The sequence below is a fragment of the Carcharhinus amblyrhynchos genome, chromosome 13, assembly GCF_965287045.1.
Source record: "Carcharhinus amblyrhynchos chromosome 13, sCarAmb.v2.hapA, whole genome shotgun sequence".
Taxonomy (NCBI): domain Eukaryota; kingdom Metazoa; phylum Chordata; class Chondrichthyes; order Carcharhiniformes; family Carcharhinidae; genus Carcharhinus; species Carcharhinus amblyrhynchos.
Window position 1 is genome coordinate 50,095,978 of NC_137336.1, and position 20,825 is coordinate 50,116,802.

Genomic DNA, 20,825 nt, shown 5'->3' on the forward strand with positions numbered 1-20,825 from the left:
TATCATAAAATCAGAAGTGAGGATGTTCATCGATGATTGCACAATGTTCCCCATCCTCAATGATGGAGGAGCTCAGCACATCAGTGCAAAAGATAAAGCTGAAGCATGTGCAGCAACCTTCAGCAAGAAATGTTAAGTGGATGACCCAACTCAGCCTCCTCCAATGATCCCCAGCATCTCAGATGCTAGTCTCCAGCCAATTCAACTCACTCAGTGTGATATCAAGGAATAGTTGGAGGCATTAGCTACTGCAAAGGTAATGGGCCTTGATAATATTCCGGCAACAGAACTGAACACCATTCGCAACTCCTCAGATACTGAGGCAGTCCATGTTGAAATGCAACAAGATCTGGACAAGGCTTAGGCTGACAAGTAGCAAGTAACATCTGCACCACACAAATGCCATGCAATGACCATCACCAATAAGAGACACTCTCACCACCGCCCCTTGACTTTCAATGGTGTTACCACCACTGAATCTCCCGCTGTCAACATCCTTAGAGTTGCCATTGACCAGAAACTCAATTGGATTTGCCACATAGACACAGTGGCTGTAAGTGCAGATCAAAGGCTAGGAATACTGCAGTGACTCACCTCCTGACTCATTAAAGCCTATCCACCATCTACAAGTGTGATGGAATATCCCCACTTGCCTGGATGGGTGCAGCTCCAACAAAACTCAAGAAGTTTGACACTATCCAGGACAAAGCAGTCCATTTGATTGGCACCACATCTACAAACATCTACTTCCTTCACCACCAACGCTCAGTAGAAGTGTGTAATATCTACAAGATGCACTGCAACAATTCACCAAAGATCCTTAGACAGCATCTTCCAAACCCACCTTCCCAGATACAAGGGAAAACCACCAGCTACAAGTTCCTCTCCAAGCCACTCACCGTCCTGACTTGGAAATCGCTTTTCCTTTGCAGTCACTGGGTCAAAATCCTGGAATTCCCTCCCTAATGGCATTGTGGGTCAACCCACAACACATGGGCTGCAGCAATTCAAGAAGGTGGCTCACCACCACCTTCTCAAGGGCAACTAGCGATGGGCAATAAATGCTGGCCAGACTGATTCACCCAGATCTCATGAATGAATAAAAACTAAACATGTAGTCAGGAAATTAATGAGATAGACAGCAACAATGATTTTACATCTTCTCAGATTTCACTGTCTGCTGGATCAATAAAAAGTAAAATAAGCAATCCTATAGATGCATAAATCAACAAAAACAGAAAAGCTCAGCAGGTCTAGCAGCATCTGTAGGGAGAGAAAACAGTTAACTTCTCAAAACTGTTCAGTTCATCAGAACTAAAGAGTAGTAGGAATGTGTTAGAGATTAAACTGTGGCTGTGAAACATTGCAGCAAGATGTAGCAACCTCAAGAACGAAAAATTGATGACTCAGCTTGGGAGTGTAAGGGGTGAAGGGAGGGTTATTGCATTGAGACAATAAATGTCTGGGATTTTTTTTAATGGATACAGTCCTGAGGGCTGTAACATTTATAATCGGAAGATGGGATGCTGGGCCCCCAGCTTGCATTGGGCTTCAGTGGAGAATGCAGCAAGCCAAGGATGGATATATGGGCAAGGTATTGAATTAAAATGGCAAGGAAAAGCAATATTGGGGGTCATGCTTGCAGACTGAGTGAAGTTGTCATTCAGTCTGCCTTTAGTCTCCACAATGTAGAGGAGACCACACTGGGAGCAGCAAATACAATAGACCAAATTGAAGGATGTGAAAGTGAAATATTGCTAAACATGAAAGAAGTATTTGGGGCCTTAAATGGTGAAGTAATATTGTGAATCATATGATCCCAGGAGTTTCCCACCCACTGAGTTAGGTTACAATTAAGCTTCATCATTCTGATGTTCACAAATCTGGCATAAATAGGCACATGCCTAACTCCAACACTAGTTGTTAGGTATTTTACAAGCAAACACAATGCTTTAGCATGTTGATACAGACCTAATATGCTCTTTTGACTGTTAGCCTGCAACCGAGTCCTGAAGTTTTCATTCTCATGAAGCATTTTGTAAATGACTCTAAAAGTCTCGCGTTTCCCGCCAAACTAAATAGAAAAGAATTTGACAAAATATTTGAATTTGTTAAAATTGGAATTTTAAACTAAGCAGAAAAGAGTTGTCTCTAAAACAAATTTAAAATGTGTATCCTATAACTTTGATAGCATGGAGGGTGGTGGGTGTTGGGGGAAGGGGGAGGAAATACCCGGGTAAGCAAAGAAAAACAGACTGTAAATAGCTTAACTCATTATGTAACTGATTATAATTCACTTTAACTCCTGGAATAGAGGAAGGAAATACGTTTAATTTCTATCCCAGATTAACATGATTGGGAGGAAGAGGAGCGAGTTTCCTGCCCCTAAGCGGTTAGGTGACTACAGAAATTTAATTTTATATGTGACTTTTGGTGAGAACCGGATTTGGCTTGGCAATGATGCTCTCAACAAATACCCAATACATACATGAAGCAGTATGTATGGAAAATATTAAGTGATGCTCTCAGCCAGGGTTTCCCAAACATTTGAGCCGTGTGTAATAATCGTACACACCAATCTGTTGGTGGTGAAGCCAGACTTCCAGGCAACAGCAGATGAATCAGTGCATCGGCATCAGGTATTTGGGTCCTGGGGCAGTGCTCTAGGGAGTATTCATAAGACACCAATAACAAGGCCCAATGTTGTATCCAAGCAGAGGCAATGAGGGATGTTGCCTTGCCTTTTTTTAAAAATCCCAGCAGTAGTTTATGGTCAGTCACGAAGAAAGAATGTCTACCATAGATGTATTGATGGAACCTTTTAACACCAAAAACTGCCAAGCCCTCTTTATCCAGCTAAGGACAGGAACAATAGGTGAGGTCTACTCTGCAAATTGCACAAGTCTTATTAGGCATTCCAGTTCTAACTTTACCTTTTCGAATATTGCATATGGAATTGGTCTCATTCTAATACTTCAACACGGCACCAGCTCAATGCAAGTCTTAGTTTTGGCTCGCTTTACTTTCCCAAGCCCTTCTTAAAAGACTTCAGAGTACTTATTGATGACTTGAGAGTCATGGTTTAAGACTCTCTTAAGATTAACATGCAAGTTCAGTTGGAAGTTGGGAAGGCAAATTCAATGTTAGCATTCATTTCTAGAGGGCTAGAATATAAGTGCAGCACTGTACTGCTGAGGCTGTACAAGGCTCTGGTCAGGAACCATTTAGAATACTGTGAGCAGTTTTGGGCCCCATATCCAAGAGTGGATGTGCGCTGGCCTTGGAAGGAGTCCACAGCAGGTTCACAAGAATGTTAAAGCAGTATTACAGGAGTATTATGGAAGGTTTAGAGTCATAATAGCTATTAACCAGGTCCACAAGTCCATTAAAAGTTTTGGAGTCAGTGGCATTCGGGTAAGTCAGGCTGAAGGTCAGGGCCCTGCTCGCGATCAACAGGATCACTTTCTGCTTCTTGTTCCCCCTTAATATTGTTGGCCTGAAAAAAGTAATGTATATATTCTGTGCTTTGGGCCCAGTCTTCTATGCTTGCATTGTAGCCTTTAAGTTTCCCAAAAACAGACATGTTTCTTACCAGAGGTTTACTTATCTCAGTAGTAAGTAAGGATGGTCCGGAGGGAAGAAAAAAACTCACCTTGCAATTTACGCAATCAACTTGGCAACTCAAAAAATGCACATCTAATGTTCAGCCACCATGTTTCACAGCATTTCACTAAAAATGAGTTTTTAAGGTAGTCATTTAAAAACAAGGTCCCATCAAGAATTCACATACACACAACTCTAAAACACTCACCGCTCACATACTCACCACACACACACACACCTCTTAAATACACTTATCTATCTCTCACACACTCAACCCTCCCAAACATTCAACCAAGACACACACAATCCGAGGCTGGCCCGCTCACTCCAAGGTCAGCATATCCATTCCAAGGACCATCCACTCACTCTGCGGCCAGACCACCCAATCTGAGGTCCGATCGCCTGCTCTGAGGTCCCATTATGCAGTCTCTGATCCACATAATCTTCAATAGTGGCCATGGGCTTTTCTGCTCAGCAACAGTGAGATCGAAGAAATCAAATAGGACAATGCTCCAAAAGGCCTTGTTCTGATTGGCTTATTTGTTTTCTCTAATAACTATTTTTTAAACTTCGCACTTTCAAACTAGTTAATCGCGTGTGGCCACCAGTTTCATGGACTCCCAGAAGAGCCTTTGTGAAAATCCGTGTATTAGTGACCTACTTGCATCCTTGAGAATAAACCCTAAGAATCATCAGCAGCAAAATTGTACTCTGAAATGCCAATGTTTCGGGCACTGCAATGGCTCTTCAATTATGAAAATGATATCCACAACACACGTACACATTTCCGTTGGGAAACATGGCTGACACCATCTTCATAAAGGAGTCAGCACATGTGTACTTAATGGCCACCAATAATTCTGAAACGTTGGACCATTTTTTTCTTCTTGGGTTCAGAATTCTGAAATTGGCATAATTTCCAGGTCCTAACCCAGTTTCAAGGGGGAAACAGTCACTGGGTATAATTTTCCTGAAGGCTGACCTTAATTGGTAGAGGGCAGACTTGTCAAACAATTAATCGACGAACACAAGAATGAGGTGGGGGGCTAAAATTTGAGGGCTGATTTAAAAGGATGATGGCAGCTAATACTGTCATATTGCAATGCAATTTAAGGGAACAATGAGGAACACGAGAGTATCATGCACCTGTGGCAGGGCAGCCCATAGGTTCAATCATGCAGCCCTTGAGATGATGTGAGACAAAGAGTATTTTGTTTCCAGAGATAACAGGAGAAGGCTAGCCAGTCAGATCAGCAGGCTGGCTGGAGGTACAGCAAATGAGCAGCCACAGTGTTATGAGAAGAATCTAGTTTTCTGTGCCTCAAGATGTTCAATAATCTTTTTCATTCTGGTAAGGTTAGTGCAGTGCAGGTGACAGGCCTTAAAGTTTGCAGCCATCAACAAACAAACAAACTGAGTAACCAGAGGGCTCAGGGACTGGAATTTACACTTCACTCTGGAGTGAGATTTCTAGAATCGAGCAACACCCCTCTGTGAACCATCTTTTAAGGCTGCTTTCTGGCTCCATTCACCTGACGAAGGGGCTAACCCGAAAGCTAGTGAATTTACTATCAAATAAATTGGTTGGACTGAAACCTGGTGTTGTCAGACTTTTTACTGTGTTTACCCCAGTCCAACGCCGGCATATCCACATCATAATTTTCACAACATAGGCGTAGTTCCCAGTGTCTATCCACTTAATGAATTGTCCCAGACATCCTGACCTCTGATATTCCTGTTCCGGCGAAATACACTTGTACTGGAAGGTCCATGATTGTGTCGCATTTTTCTTCGCAATGCTTCTTTCTCAGTTTTCTTGGATGCCGTATTGAATGACTGGTTTAGTCGCTCAGCAACCCATTCATCCACTTGGCCGTCTCCTTCTAAATATGCACTAAGCCTAAGGAAATGATTCATGGGAAGAATTGGGTCTCATCAAAGAGATTGTGTGGAGAGTAACCCATGAAAGAATGTGGGGTACTTGTCCTGGACCAGCTCCAGAAAATATTCAGGTCATTTACGTTTACCCTCAGGAGGCAAGGTGCACAGTCATGTGGAATATAGTTGAATTGTTTGTACTGTCTATTACCTTCTGAATGATAGGGTGTAGTGTGGCTCTTGATAATGTCATACACCTTGCACAACTTCTGTAGGATGTTACTCTTGAAATTGTGTTCTCTGTTATTGTGGATCTGGCAGGGCACACAGAAACAGATGAATTAACTGCATATTAACACTCTGGCTACAGCTGAGACCTTTTGGTCATGGGTGAGAATAGCCTGCGTAATTTGATGAAGGCAGTTGTGAGGACAAGAACATGTTCAGTCCTGTAACTACTTTGGTCAAGGAAAGTTAAAATGCATTGTGAGGAGCTAGTGACAACCAAGGATCCCATGGTGTGGCAAAGTTATTTCCCAACTTTGGCCAAAATAGACCTCTCACAATAGTCAATATTGACAGTCACCTTGGGCCAGAAACACCGCTCCCTGGTCAATGCAGTGGTCTTTTTTGATGTCTAGTGCCCCACCTGATCATGAACCACCATCAACTTTTGACACTTGAGACTGCTGGGAAGGATGATTTGCTTCATCTATATCCCAGTATCATGAAGCACCTGATAGAGAATCCCTCCTCCCTGATCTTCATACAGCAACTCAACATCTTCCCTCTCTGTTGGACTCCCTCATCAGATGGTGACAGATTAGTGGATACTGGGTTTTCCAGCAGTATTAAAGTCTATCAATGTCTGCAGTGACCAGCCAAAGCAGCCAGAGATCCTCGGTTGAGCTGAATGGCAAAGGTGAAACCACAAGGAGTTTCAACTCTCTAGCCAAGGCTTGGATCTCATAGAGGGAGGCAGTGGTGTAGTGGTATTGTTGCTGGACTAGTAATCCAGAGACCCCTCAAATCCCACCACGGCAAATTGTGAAATTTGAATTCAATAAAAAATCTAGAATTAAAAATCTAACGATGACCATGAAACCACTGTCGATTGTCATAAAAACCCATCTGGTTCACTAATATCCTTTCTGGAAGGAAATCTGTCATCCTTGCCTGGTCTAACCTACATGCGACTTCAGACCCACAGCAATGTTGACTCTTAACATCCTCATGGATGGGCAATAAATGCTGGCCCAGCCAGTAATGCCCACATCCCATGATCAAATTTTAAAAAACTAAGTGCATCAGTGACATTCTGCTGAATCAGCCTGGACATCAGAAGGAAACAGGGTTTGAATGCTATTTTTGGCTTGAGACACAGGCACAGCTCAGCCATTGTCTCCTCTAACTGGACAGGGGTGGGTTCACTCATATGGTCCTTTCGGATTAAGGACATCAGTGTTTGCATAACTTTGACCTGACCTGTATCTGATGTGGAATTGGAACTGAGTGAATTTGGAAGCCCATTAGGTTGCGGTCACTCCAAGCTTGCTGGGTTTTAAAGTAGCTGAGCAAGCTGTTGTCTGTAAGCACTTCAAACTCTACACCCATCAGAACGTCCCTGAACTTCCGGGAAATAACCTACTTCAAAGTTAGCAATTCAAACTTCATACTAGAGTAATTCTTCATTTCCTCTCATTCAGTTTGAGTCTTTAATTGGCATAACCAACATCTACTCTTTTCTGCCCTTGAACCTGTGATAGCACCACTCAGAGGCCAAAGAACTTGCATCAGTTTCCAGTATGAAGGGGGATGGAAATCTACTTAGCCAAGAACAGGTAATGACATGAGCACAAAAGGAGTCTTCACATGCTGGGGTCTATCTGCCTGTGATGACTTGTTAAGTATCATGCCTGATGTGTCCTTTTATCTGTTTCATAGAATGCAATGAAGTATATATAATCTTGAGGGACACTCGCATGACTTAGTTACTTCAAACTGGCTACTTTACACATGGATGAAGTGGGCGTCTGACTGGGCACATCTTCCAAGGGCTGCCTCCTTGTCTGCTATACAAAGTTTCTAGCACATGGTGTCACTGATACATTACAGTATTCGTCACTCATTAGTATATTTGCACTATTAATCAATTAACGTACATCTTATGGTCCCTTGTCTCTCTCTGGTCTCTTCAGCAATTTGTGGAGTGGAGCTACAGTTCCCTCTTTGTCTTAGGCTAAGGTCACTCCCATACCACTTGGATTTTCTCATCACCCAAAGTGATGTCTACCGTGATGCTCAAGGCTCTGTACTTTTGCTGGAAAAGTTAGCACTGTTATGCTTTATGTTTCAGGATGAGAAATATTATGGTAAACTAACTGTATTAAAAACAAAACATGCACAGATTGCAAACCTGCAGCCTGATTTCAACTTATTTTTATATGTGTTATCTGATTGCTGACCCCAAGGTCAGCTAACCTCCATGAAGTATTGAGTGTACTGTGGTGTCACCAGGTGCTGTGTGCTGCAGGAGCGGTACTTTTCTCATGATGTTTTCCAGTTTCTTAGCAGATTTTCAGGATTCTTAGGCTTTTCCAGTTATTTATTACTTCACTGGTGAATTCTCATTCTTTATCTGAGCAGGTCGTGCTTCATTTGTTTTCTTTAGGAATTTCTGGTTTCTTCTGTATTGGAGTCTGCAATATCAAAACATTGGTTCTCCTGTGATTTCCATGACAGCAACAGGATTCCACATCACTTCCTGCTGAATCCCCACTATCCCTCCCATGTTCAGTTCAGACGGATGTTGGGCTTCTCGATCAAAGTACTGTTTCAGCTTCTGCCGTCTGAGTAGGTCACTGACTGGAAATGACAGTTGGAAAGAAGTTAGAAACTTAGTGCTTAGTTTTTGCTCCATCAGCAGCTGTCCTCACGATGTCCTCTAATGCAATATTCCTGAAATCCAGCAGGGCCAGATCACAGTCTATTGTGTTCATCTTTGTCTTCCTCGACATTTTATTTAAAGGGGCTCTGCTCCAACACACCAGCCAGCCAATTTGCACAATTTGATGCAGTTTACTCAGGGTAGTGTCATTCTTGGTTGCTTCCCTGATTTCATCTAATTTGGTTACAGTCAGAGGTAAGTTCTTTGTCAGCATGTAAAGGTACACTTTCATTTCTTTTGTCATCTACTTTTGTGATGACTAGTTACACATCAAGTTCTGCGCTATACATTGCTTGGTTTGTATTTAACTCTGACCCATTATTTATGCATATACAGTCTTAATCTTTGGTTTCTTGATGATGCATAGTTCAGAGACTTATAAGGTCAGGTTTCCAAAGGCTTATGATCAGACCCCACCTCTATGTCTTTGCATAGAGAAACTGGTGGAAATGTTTTACATCAGACAAAATTGCTAGCATTTCTTTCTCTATTTGGGCATAATGCTGATGTGCTTTAGTCATTGCCTTTGAAGCGTATGAAACTGGTACTTCATTTTGCAGGACAGCAGTTTCCAGGCTGGTTTTTGAAGCTTCTACTGATATCTTCTCTCGCTGACATCTGAATATTTTAACTGATCTCTGGGTCAATGTTCTCTCTGGACTAATCAAAGCTTCTTAGTAAACATTGCTCTATGTGCCATTTCATATAAATTTTGTATAAGTTCTCCAAGAGGTGCTATCAGGTCTGATATGTGCGGAATGAATTTTCTAAGATAGATCACCATTTCCTCTCCCAAATCTTTCTTTCTCTCTGTGGGGTAACATGTTCATGACTGCTTCAATTTTACTTTGGTCCCTCACTTGTTAGCACGAGTTCCAAATACTTGATTTCATAAAGGGAGGCAATGACCTGGTGGTATTATCACTAGCCTATTAATCGAAAAAGCTCAGCTAATATTTGGAAGACACGGGTTCAAATCCCATCATGGGGGAGTTTGAATTCAATAAAAATATCTGGAATTAAGAACCTACTGATGATCGTGAAATCATTGTTGATTGTCAGAGAAACCCATGTATTTAACTCATGTTCTTTAGGGAAGGAAATCTGCTGTCCTTACCTGGTCTCGCCTACATGTGACTCTGGAGCCACAACAATGTGGTTGACTCTCAAATGCCCTCGAGTAACTAGGGATGGGCAAAAAAGTGCTGTCCAGCCAGTAATGTCCATGTCTCATGAATGGATTAAAAAAATGAAGATCTATTTTGCACTTTTCCGTCTTCAGTTTGAAGTTCCTCTCTCTTACTCTAGCCAGCACCTGCCTCAGTTTGTGGCCATAATCTTCTGATGTGATACCCGACATCAGCATATCGTTGACACTGTTGTTCTGTCAAACACATCAGGAGCTGAATTAATACAAAAGATAAGTGTAAAAATTTATAGCGACAAATGGCGTGTTGAAGGTACAGAGATAGAGCACCATTCATCCACTGTAACGTGCTAGAAGCCTGAATTCTCATCCAAGACTGAATGGTATTTAGCATCAGCTCATTGTTACAATCCTAGTTGATGTTATTACTGGATAGGAAGTTCCCAGAATGGAACTCTGGCTCAAAAGACCATGAATTTTACTTTTTGTTTTGAGAAAATATGGTGAAAGGGAGTCACAGGACTGCCAATTACATTTTGATCATGGAAAAGTATTTATTAAACACAAAGAGTTTGACTATAAACTTCATTCCTTCACTCCCATTTATCTTCACAAATGTACACAGAGTTTAAGGAAAACACAGGTTACAAAATATACCTTATGCTATAAGGTTTTCAATAAGCAAAAAGTCCCAGTAACCCAACAGGCTATCCCACTTTGTAACCAAGTGGCAAATGCAATTCAACAACAATCTGTGGATTTCTCCTTCAACGCCTCCCAGATGACTACTGCACTGTGAGCCAACTGATCACACTTAACTCCAGTTTCCACCTCCATGTTTCGAAACTCCATTTCAAACTGACACACCTTAGAATCTTCATTCAAACAATGGTTTCCCTCAGCTGTTTTTGGCAAGGATCCATCTCCAGGATTTCAGTATTCTATTGATTTGAATAGCCAGGATCTTTCAAATTTTCACAGTCTCTCAGAGATCCAGCCACCAATAGCTTCACAGTTGCTTTGAACTTTTACGACACAGGCTTTGGTAAGATATCACCAGCCTTAGGTCTTCACTTTTCAGCTGACTCTGAACAGTACTTTGTTCCGATGGCAGTTCCTCTTTGTTCCCTTTTACTTTAATCTTCCTGGAAACTTCTTTTCATTCTCTAGTTTCTAGAACTATCCTTTAACTTCTGGGCTTTTTTTTGCCCATTACTCCCATGGTATGGCTTTCCTGCTTCTAGCAAGACAATGAATGCTACTTTCCCTCTCACTTCTAAGTTCTAACCGCTATGGATTTAGCCAAAACTAAATTTTAAAAAAACCTTTCAGCCCTAAAGGTTGCTGAGCAACAGCTCATGCTTTCTCCAAGCTTTTGTTTACTTTTCACATTGCAAGCTTTGAACGGAACCAAAAAATGCACATACATACAAACACTTTTAGGAGTTTTACCCTTCTTACACAGAAACACTAAATTAAACTGAAATTGAAACCTTGGGGGTGATTCTCCCATTGCGACCTCCAATTCTTCTAGCGGGTCAGGTTGGGAGATGCACATGCCGGCCATTTCACAGGATTCGTTCCCGCTGCATGCATGTTTCCCAGAGCCGGAGAACAGTCGCAATCCGGACTGCATTGGAAACCCATGGAAACAGATAGGTGATTTAAATCTTTCTAAAATGTATTTTAATTGTGATTATCTGGCCTAGCAGGACTCGATAGCATCTCCTACCCCACCAGGAGTATTTCATTCTGGTGGGGTTTAGAGTAGCTCTCCACATTCAGGCAACTAGCGGGGGACCACAGGGGGTTGGGCAGCACTGGGGTGGTGCCCTCTGGGCATAGGCATCTTGGCAGTGCCAGCCTGTGCCCACTTGCACTGCCCAAGGGGCAAAGTGCCCATGCCCAGGAAGCATCTTGGCACTACCCATCAGGCAGTGCCAAGGGGGCAGGGCCTATTGTCAGTGGGAGTGATCGGTGGGAGCTCTGCCACTCTGCATGAAGGTCAGTCTGGGCTGGAGGGAGGCCAGTGATCAGGGCGGGCTGGGGGGTTGGCCAGGGTCTGCCGGGGGGGTGCCTGCCTCCATCTTTGTTTTAGTTAATGGTTTTCATTTACTTATCTTACAATACAGGCCAATGCATCAAGTTTGAAATTTACCAGCAAGTTGGCAATTTTTAAACCGATCTTCCATTCATCTTCATTTGATTTATTGCACCAATGACATGTTCAGATTCTGTGTCTGTGTCACCATCTGTACTTGTGTCCACTTCCTCTGATTAATGCATCTTCGGAAAGTGATTTAGTTTATCATAGTTCTTATACTACTGGTAAATGCTCTGTTCCACATCAATTGCATTTAAATGTTTTAGTAGCACTTTAATTCTTTTTACTGTCAGGATTGTCAATTTGTTTCTCCCCAGCTGTTTCAGTTCAACTGCATCCACCTGCTTGACTGTGAGGGATAACAACTTCTGTCATCTGTTTAATCTGGCATTTTGTTGACCCTGCTGCTCTGCAGGTATTTACTACTTTCTCCAGTATGAGATCCATTTGTTCCGAAAGCCATTCTCTCAGAATAAACTTGTGGGATCGCAAATGATTTGATCTCGAATGAGTGATTCTTCAAAGTCTACAAATTCACATAATTTAGCTCATTTTAGTACTGACCAATGTTGTCACTACTTTGCTTGTACATAAAAACAATTGTACCTTTCATATGAGATGCTTCTTTGAGGGCTGAAGTAAGTTCAACTTTTCCCATTTTTTTTCAAATCATTTTGTTTCTGATCACTTTCAAATGTTACAAACTTCTGGTGCTTCTTCTCTTGCTAATGAATACAAAATGAAGGATAGTATATGCGGGTTTCTTATCACTGTTGCTATGAGATGCAAGCCAAAACTCTGCTGCAATTTTATCCAGTTTTCAGCAAGATTGCGCTCCAAAGTGAGCTCTGTTGGAGGATTCAGAACGTGCATTGTTGCATTTAGTTCACTTTTAACACCATGTATTGATTTTATCTCGCAGGATGACAAACTAACTTATATTAACGTATGCTATCTGACCTATGACCCTCAGGTCAGGAGACTCATGAAGTAACATGTATCTTTACTATAATCTAAGACTGGAGTACACAGCCATAATTATTCTAATATCATGACAAGGACTCCCAGGATTTCCTTTCAAGTTGATTTTCAAGTGTGACAAGAGGGTGTCTCCGAACATCAATCCAAAACTGCGGATATCTAGATACATACGGAGGAATAGAAAATTAAAGTTGTCAAAGGTCTTGGTAGGAAATTTTCAGTGAGGAAAGGACTATGATTTTTCAGCATGCTTCAAAACAGAAGCCTTCAAGCAATTCTCACCAAGAAGGAAGGTGGGCGGAGCCTAAGCTGCCGGTGAAACCTATGCTGAGCTCTTGGAGCCATTAGCAAGCACCCCAACCACCCTCCTCCCTTCCCTCGTATACCGGGAGACCTTCGGTCAACCGCAACCCCCCTCCAAATCAACATTCTGCCAACCACAATCCCCCTCCACTCCCTCGCCTATCGCAAACCCTGCAGAGTTCCCCCATCAGCACTCCTGCAGAGTTTCTTCCCAATCACCATCCCTGCAGAGTTCCCCTGATCACCACCCCCGCAGAGATCCTCCCAATCACCAAACCCCTCCCCAATCACCACCACGGCAGAATTGCTCTTGCCTCCCCCCCCTTACTGCAACCAAACAGCTTCTTCTGTTATTCTTGCTGGAACGGTTGCAAGACTCACCCAAACTGCCACCATAACGGTCTCCCTCGCTGCCCTGTTAGTGCTATCTATCTTTCCCCCAGCTCTTATTGGGCATCTTCCTCCAATTCTCATGGTCTTGCTCCTCATACTTCCGCTTCTCTTCCTCCAGGAAGTCTCCCCACTGCTGCACCAGGTTCTGGAGTGCACAACAGATCACGATGATGCAGGAAACCTCCAGGGGGCTGTACAGGAGGGCACCTCCAGAATGATCCAGGCAACAAAACTGCATCTTTAGGAGCTCAATGCACTGCTTAGGGATGGGTGGCAGCATGGGCCTCATTGTCACAGGACTCTGCCTCAGTCTCCGGCCTCCCCACTGGCATCATCAGCCAAATCCTCAGCAGGTATTCCTTGTCCCCAACAAGCCATCCCACCAGTCTGGGCTGGTCGTCGAATAGCCCGGGGATATCCAAAATCCAAAGGATGTAGCTGTCGTGCACGCTCCCAAGGTGATGTGCATACATGTGCATGATATTCATTCTGTCGTCACAAGCAATCTGCATATTCAGGGAGTGGAATCCTTTCTATTGATGAACTGCACTCTTTGACTGTGTGGGGACCACAGGATTGCGTGCACGACATCTACAGCTCCCTACACATGGGGCATGTCAGGGATGACTGCAAAATCTACAGCCCAGGCTTCCTGTCGGACTTGGCCTACGTCGAACTGGATGTGATTGCCAGCCCAGGCAATCAGGGCATCAGTTACCTCACGGACGCACTGGTGCACTGAAAGCTGCAAGATGTCACAGATGTCCCCACTGAATACCTCAATAGACCCAGTGGTATAGAAGTTGAGGGCCATTATGACCTTCATTTCCATTGGGAGAGGGTGTCTTCCTGTCCCTCAAAGTGCTAGGCCTGCAAGGACCAGACACAGATGCCACAATGGGCCCAATTTTACCAACAATTTGCGCCGTTTTCTGGCACAAAATCGTGGTAAATTCAGGCACCGGGCCTTTAACGTGATCTGCACCCGAATGCGAGTAAATTGCGACTTTATCAACACCAGATTCGGGTGTTGAATCCGAATTGGGTGGCTTGACAATTCAAATGCATTTAAAAGCAAGAGGGCTGATCGTTGTCTGGTGGTGGGGTGGAGGCCCAAACATTCACTGATGGGAGGGGGGGGTCTCTGCCACTCTGCAGGCAATCGGTGGGGAGGAAGGGAGGAGGGGCAAGGGTGTCCGCTACCAGTCTGAGGGCAACCCCTCCTCCCCACCAAAGGAACGAATCCTTCCTTCCAGAGTGGACGTGCGACCAATCCTTTTGAGATCCTTTCATCATCCTTTCAAGACCTGCGGATTCTGTAGACCATGGGTTGGCGCCTCCTCCTTCACCTGCATATTCCCCCCACCCCTCCCCACCCCCCGCCGCCACCCACCAATCAGCTCCCTGCATTCTTGCTGCAGCTTCTGGCCTGAGTTAGCCTTGCAGTGGCTAAACATTTCCTTCTCCTCAACAGCCACCAGAACGTCACCATCTCAATTGTGCCAATCTGAAATCCATAACTACATTAAGGTTGGGGAGGGTTGAATGATGAATGAGAAAAAAACATTTAGGACAGTTATCCATCCCAGGCCCTTCACTCCTTCCTGGAAACCAGAGTCCATGACTCTGGATACTGGCAATCCCCAATGCCAAGTGTCACCTCAATGGGTTGCTTACTGTTGACAACCTCACCACAACAGGCATGGAGAGCGATGCCCTCTTCAGTGATAGGACTGTTTATAACCATGAAACTCATTGAGACTGCAGAAATAATTGTCATCTTTGAGGGCTCATAATACTTTCCCAAACCTAAGTAATGGAAAAGCATCCTCATGAGTCTCTGAGTTCAGGTACCGGTAATCAACACAGATCCTCAGTTTTCTGTTTTCCTCATGAGAACTTAGAGGGAGCGTTCGCACTTGCCAGGGCCAAGGACTCTTGATCCCCACAGGCCAACTTAGTAATCTGTTCTTAATGGTTATCCCCTTCTGCATCAATAATCACCTCCCTGACAGTGGCCTCTTTCCTGGTCTGAAGATTCCCATCTTTCCCCAGGATGTGGAAGATGTGGTGTGCACTTCAAAGGAGGAAATTAGAGTTTGTCACAATTAAGCCTCCTCTACTTGATCCAGACAGTTCCAGCCCTTACTGTTTCACCTAGGAGGTCCTTCATCTGATCAATTTGTGGATTGAATTAAGTAGGACGATGTGGCTGAACAGCTTCACCAGCTACAGCAATACAGAGGTTCTCTCCCTTGCCTTGCTTATCCTCATAAAAGTTCTGTAGTAACTATGACAGAGTAGTGTTATCCCCAGAAACCTGTGTCAGAACACCAAAGGCCCACTGTGGACTTCTCTGAATGTCTGTATCTCTTCCTAGTATTATCCGACAAACATTTTGCACAAATGTTCCATCACAAATGCTGCCTGCTTGTTATCATTGAGGGTCCTTGATGCCATGACCAACTGTGCACCCTTGATCCAGTCTTCGGTTACTGGTTCCTTGGGTTTCCTTTCCTTCCCCCAAATATGATCAGCTTCCTACCTGTTGGCACATAGAATACCTGAGCAGGGGTATCATATTCTTCCTTCAGAGCACATGGGGAGCATCTACCCTGGTTTTGGCCTGAAGGTTCAGTTTTCTCTTTGAATTCCTGAGCTCCTAGCGATACTGGAGGAGCTGCAGCTTCTCTCCTGGTCATTGTCACTGTCAACCTTCCACTATCCTCTCCATCCCAACCATACAGTTTGCCATTTTGTCTGCGATGATGTGATGCCTGTGCTGTGGGATTTTGCCGATTGGATGAAAATGTAACATGCAATTTAAGGACATACAAAGCACAAAGGTGAAAAAAATAATAATACTTATAAATAATAATAAATAAAAAATAATAATAATAATACTTCAAAACTATAAACGTAAGTCGAAGAAGTTATTACTTAGTTAAAGAAAATACTCACTGCTGATGTGCCAGATCTTTGGTTTAATCAGTGTCTTGACTCTTCAATGCAGTATTCACCAGATATGTCCAGGCTTACCCTGCTGCCAAGCTCTAGGCTACAGTCCTGTTCCACTCTCCATGGGCTTCTCATACTCAGTTTGTCTGACTGAGTTTCAGTTTTCATTCCTGACTCTTCAAGCAGCTCTGGAATCCTGCTACACTGCCACTCAAGTCCTAGCTATGCTAAGGTTGCATTTTCCCTCCCCTCATGGAATTTGGCTGTGTCTTTCAGCTTGTTAAACATTGTTTAGTGACCCAAAGGGACTGACTGGGGTTCCCCTGCTTGGTGCTCTTACCCAACATCACTACTGACTGCCACACTTGATTTTGGTGTTCCTCTCCTACCCTGGATCTATCCTTGCCCCCTCCTGTATCACATCCACAAGCTATCACAGGAAGTTCTGAAACTGGAGTCCTTGAAGGGTTTCCAGGGGGTCTTCGAAGTTGGAAGCAGCAATGTGACCGACAAACACCTGTTCAAATCCAAAAAGTTAATGAAGAATTAGAGAAATAAAATGGGCCAATCTGACCAAGACCCCTTGGGAGCACTGCATGTTGACAAGCTTACTAGTCAGCCTATCAGCATCCAGTGCTCAGAGGCATTGCTCTGATTTGGCAAATTTGAGTTCTTCAATCTCACTGCGGTTGGGCAGAAAAGCATGCGAACAACAACGAGGCCGAGCAATGGCAGGATCAGGCAGGCAATGAGTTGGTCAGCAGCAGGGTGGAGATCAGTAAAAGACTCCTATAGGCAGCGGTGGGGTCTCAGGAAAGGAACGGTATTGTTTTGGGCCTCAGGAAAGGAGCGGTGGGGTTCATGTCTTGACAGAACAGCAGTGATAGTGGTAGTGGTGTGGAAGGGGGCACATTCAGCCTCAAAAAGACGCAGGCAGGCGGGGGGGAGGGGAGGGAAGCCTTTGGCACAAGTAGGATTCAGGTCTTGGGAAAAGAATGAGTGGTATTTAGACTCTGGGTCAGGGGCAGGAAGGGGGTTGGGTGTTCTGGCCTCAGGAAAAGTTCAATGTGTGGACAGGGTTGAATCTGTGGGTGAGAGCGCAGTGTGTATGTGTGAATGCACGTGAGAGTGCAGTGTGTGTGTGTGAGAGCACAGTGTGTGCATGAGAGTGCAGTGTATGTAAAAGCACAGTTTGTGAGAGCACAGAGTGCAAGGGCGAGAAATGTATGTGTGTGTGTCTCTGAGAGAAAAAGGCATGTGTGTGAGTGAAGGGAATGAATGTGTCCAGTATGAGAATCAAATTTTCAACACCATTTATCCCGTTAACAATACAAAGAGTAAAACTTAAGTTTTTTTTAAACAAGAAAACTTTTTTATTGTTACCAGGTTACCAACTTCTAAAGTAGGCACTATTTCCAGAAGTTAATGTTAAGGGACTATGGGAGGGTGATTGGCATGGGTTAATGTGAGGCGGTCTTGTAACTAGTGAATTTATTTGTGACTATGTGTCTCTTCCTAATGTATAGAAAGAAATTGCTAGCTGTTTACACCTATTACATGCAAAAAAGGATGACAATATTGGGGATCACTGATGCATTTGGGAGGTCTCAAAGCTTTAAGAAACCCTGTGCTACCACTTGACGACATCATCTGAAGGCAATGTTAGCTTTTACATGTATGCTGACAGCAACTAGCTCAAGTTAACTTCCACATCTACTTCATTAATGCTTTCGTCCGCTCTAGAACCGACTATTCCAGCACAGTCATGAATTTGTCTCCTACATTCTATCCTCCATAAACTTTCTTTTCCCCAAGTGGTAAAGATAAGCTAAAATGTCACAGACAAGATTTATTTACTATGGCTGTACAATTTATTGACAAATACTATACATCATTAACTCCTTATTCATTATTATTATTGTCATTATTCTTGTGAAACTCATCTCCAAAGTCTGTGGCCTGGGGCTCAGCTGGGACTGGATCCTGAACTTCCTAACCCACAGACCTAACCCACAACGCAATCAGTAAGGATAAGCCTCCTCCACAATCATCCTCAACACCGATGCCCCACAAGGCTATGTCCTCAGCCCCTGACCATACTCCTTATACACCTAAGACTGTGTGGCCAAACTCACCTCCAACTTGATTTTCAAGTTTGCTGATAACACCACAATAGTGGGTCAGATCTCAAACAATGACAGAAAAATAGAGAATCTGGTGAACTGGTGCAATGACAATAATCTTGTCCTCAATGTTAACCAAATGAAAGAGATAGTCATTGACTTCAGGAATCATAGTGGAGGACATGCCCAATGGGGACAAATTACAAATGGTCAAGAGCTTCAAGTTTTTGGGTGTCCAAATCATCAACTTGTCCTGGTTCCTCCATGCCGACACTATAGTTAAGAAAGGACATCAACACCTCTAAAAACCTAGAAGACCAAGGAAATTTGGCATGTTCGCTACAACTCTCACCAACTTTTACAGATGCACCATAAAAAGCATTCTTTTTAGTTGTATCACAGTTTGCTATGGCTCCTGCTCTATCCAAGACCGCAAGAAACTACAACGGGCCATGAAAGAAGCCCAGTCCATCAGTCAAGCCAGCTTCCCACCCACTGACTCCGACTACACTTCCCGCTGCCTCAGAAAAGCAGCCAGCATAATTAAGTAACACTACTTTCTGCACCCTCTTCTTTCCTTCTCCCTGTATGGTATGCTTTGTCTGCATAGTGCACAAGAAACAATACTTTTCACTGTATACTAATGTATGTGACAATAATAAATCAAACCCTAATCACGCACAGTACAGAACTTCTCATTCTGATTCACAAGTATTTCTCCCTCTCTTCCAGCACCATGCTGTAAGAAGTCATTGCTGCCCATGGACCTCAATGTTAATCTTACTCTGGAGGTGTGGATCATCATCTTTGGCAGTACGCGAGGCTCTTTAGAAAGGTCATTCTTTTAACATCATTAGACTTCATGATTTCTTATATGTCCAAGAAATTCCAACTGCCTCTTCCTGATCTGTCAGCAAAGTTCTATTGGTTTCACATTTTATTGGCACCTGTTCCTTGCTAATGTGACTTGTCCAAGATAGCTCAATCATCACAACTGTTCGCCTCAATTTATCTCTGGATCACTTCACCCGATCATACAACACTTGCTTCCATATGTCAAAACTGTGTGATTGAACATACCGTGCTTTGTTTTCATGGCTAATTCTGAGCTGATTATATTTTTCAGTTTTTGAAATGATCTTTGGCCATTTGAAAGCATTGCTTATTTCTTGGTTGAATTTACAGGGATGGGTGCAGAAGTGGGGAGGGCTGGTTGAATGTTGCTCAAAGGAACCACTGAGGGTGGCAAGGGCACTGATTGTATTCTGGCTGGGAGACTTCACATGGATCACCGAGAGTAAACCAATTGTACCACTACTGACTGAGCTGCCCGGACTCTGAAGCATATAGCTGCTAAACTGGGTCTGCAACAGGTGATGGTGAAGCATAAGAGGGAAAAACATACTTGATCTCATCAATCCACCTGCTGTAGATGCATCCGTATATGACAGTATTGGTTGGAGTAAATTTGTGGAGTTACGGTTCTATGTTCACATTGAGAATACCCCCCATCCTGATATACAGACGTGAAATGGGATAGATTCAAACACGTTGTGGGAAAACAATACTAAGCATCCATGAGGTGTTGTGGGACATGAGCTGCAGCAGAACTGGTGAGCTTGCCCCTTTGCCTTGCTTTCCTGTTCTTGATGATTAGATTTTGGATGGTGTGATCATTCTCAGTGAACTTGTCTCGGTGTTGCCTGGTCTTATAGCAGATGGTTGCTGCACAGCTTGAAATGATAGCTGTCTTTGGTCTTTTCTAAGCCTTAACTTCCTTAGGAATGTTGGAGAGTATGGTGTCCAAGATGGAGTAGAAACCTTCTTTGGACTCATCATTGATATCAAGATTTGGAAAGTAGACACTCGCGACCATTACCTGCTGGTTCTTGGCAAGTTGTAGAAGGAGGGTTATAAGATGATCATTGATGTCAACAAGGAGTTCCAAAAGTTGGTTGATGTTTTTGTTCTTGACAGGGAATCCAATTCCATGCGTCCTGGGATAATTGTTGGGTTTTCCTTTTCAGAAGGTGTAACCACTACCATCTTCTCTCAGCTGCCCTTCACCTGTTCTTCAGGTCTCTAATAGGACAACAATGTTGACGTTGAAGTACCCAAGCTCACGGGCAACGAGGGCAGTTCCACGTTCGGTCAATTGTTTCGCTCATTATCCATGACAATTTGTGAATTCACATTTCAAAATTGAGTTAAACTTTGATTTCCTGAAGAGCCTGCTGATGTAGTTTTTAAGCCATGTTGCAGATAGAACAGACCATTTTTAGTGCACTTTTTCTAGCCCTTTCCCCATGTAAGATGAGCAGAGTGTATCTTTAAGAGGGCAGTTCAGTCCTGAAGAAAGCTGCCAAAACACAGACAACTAAATCAAAC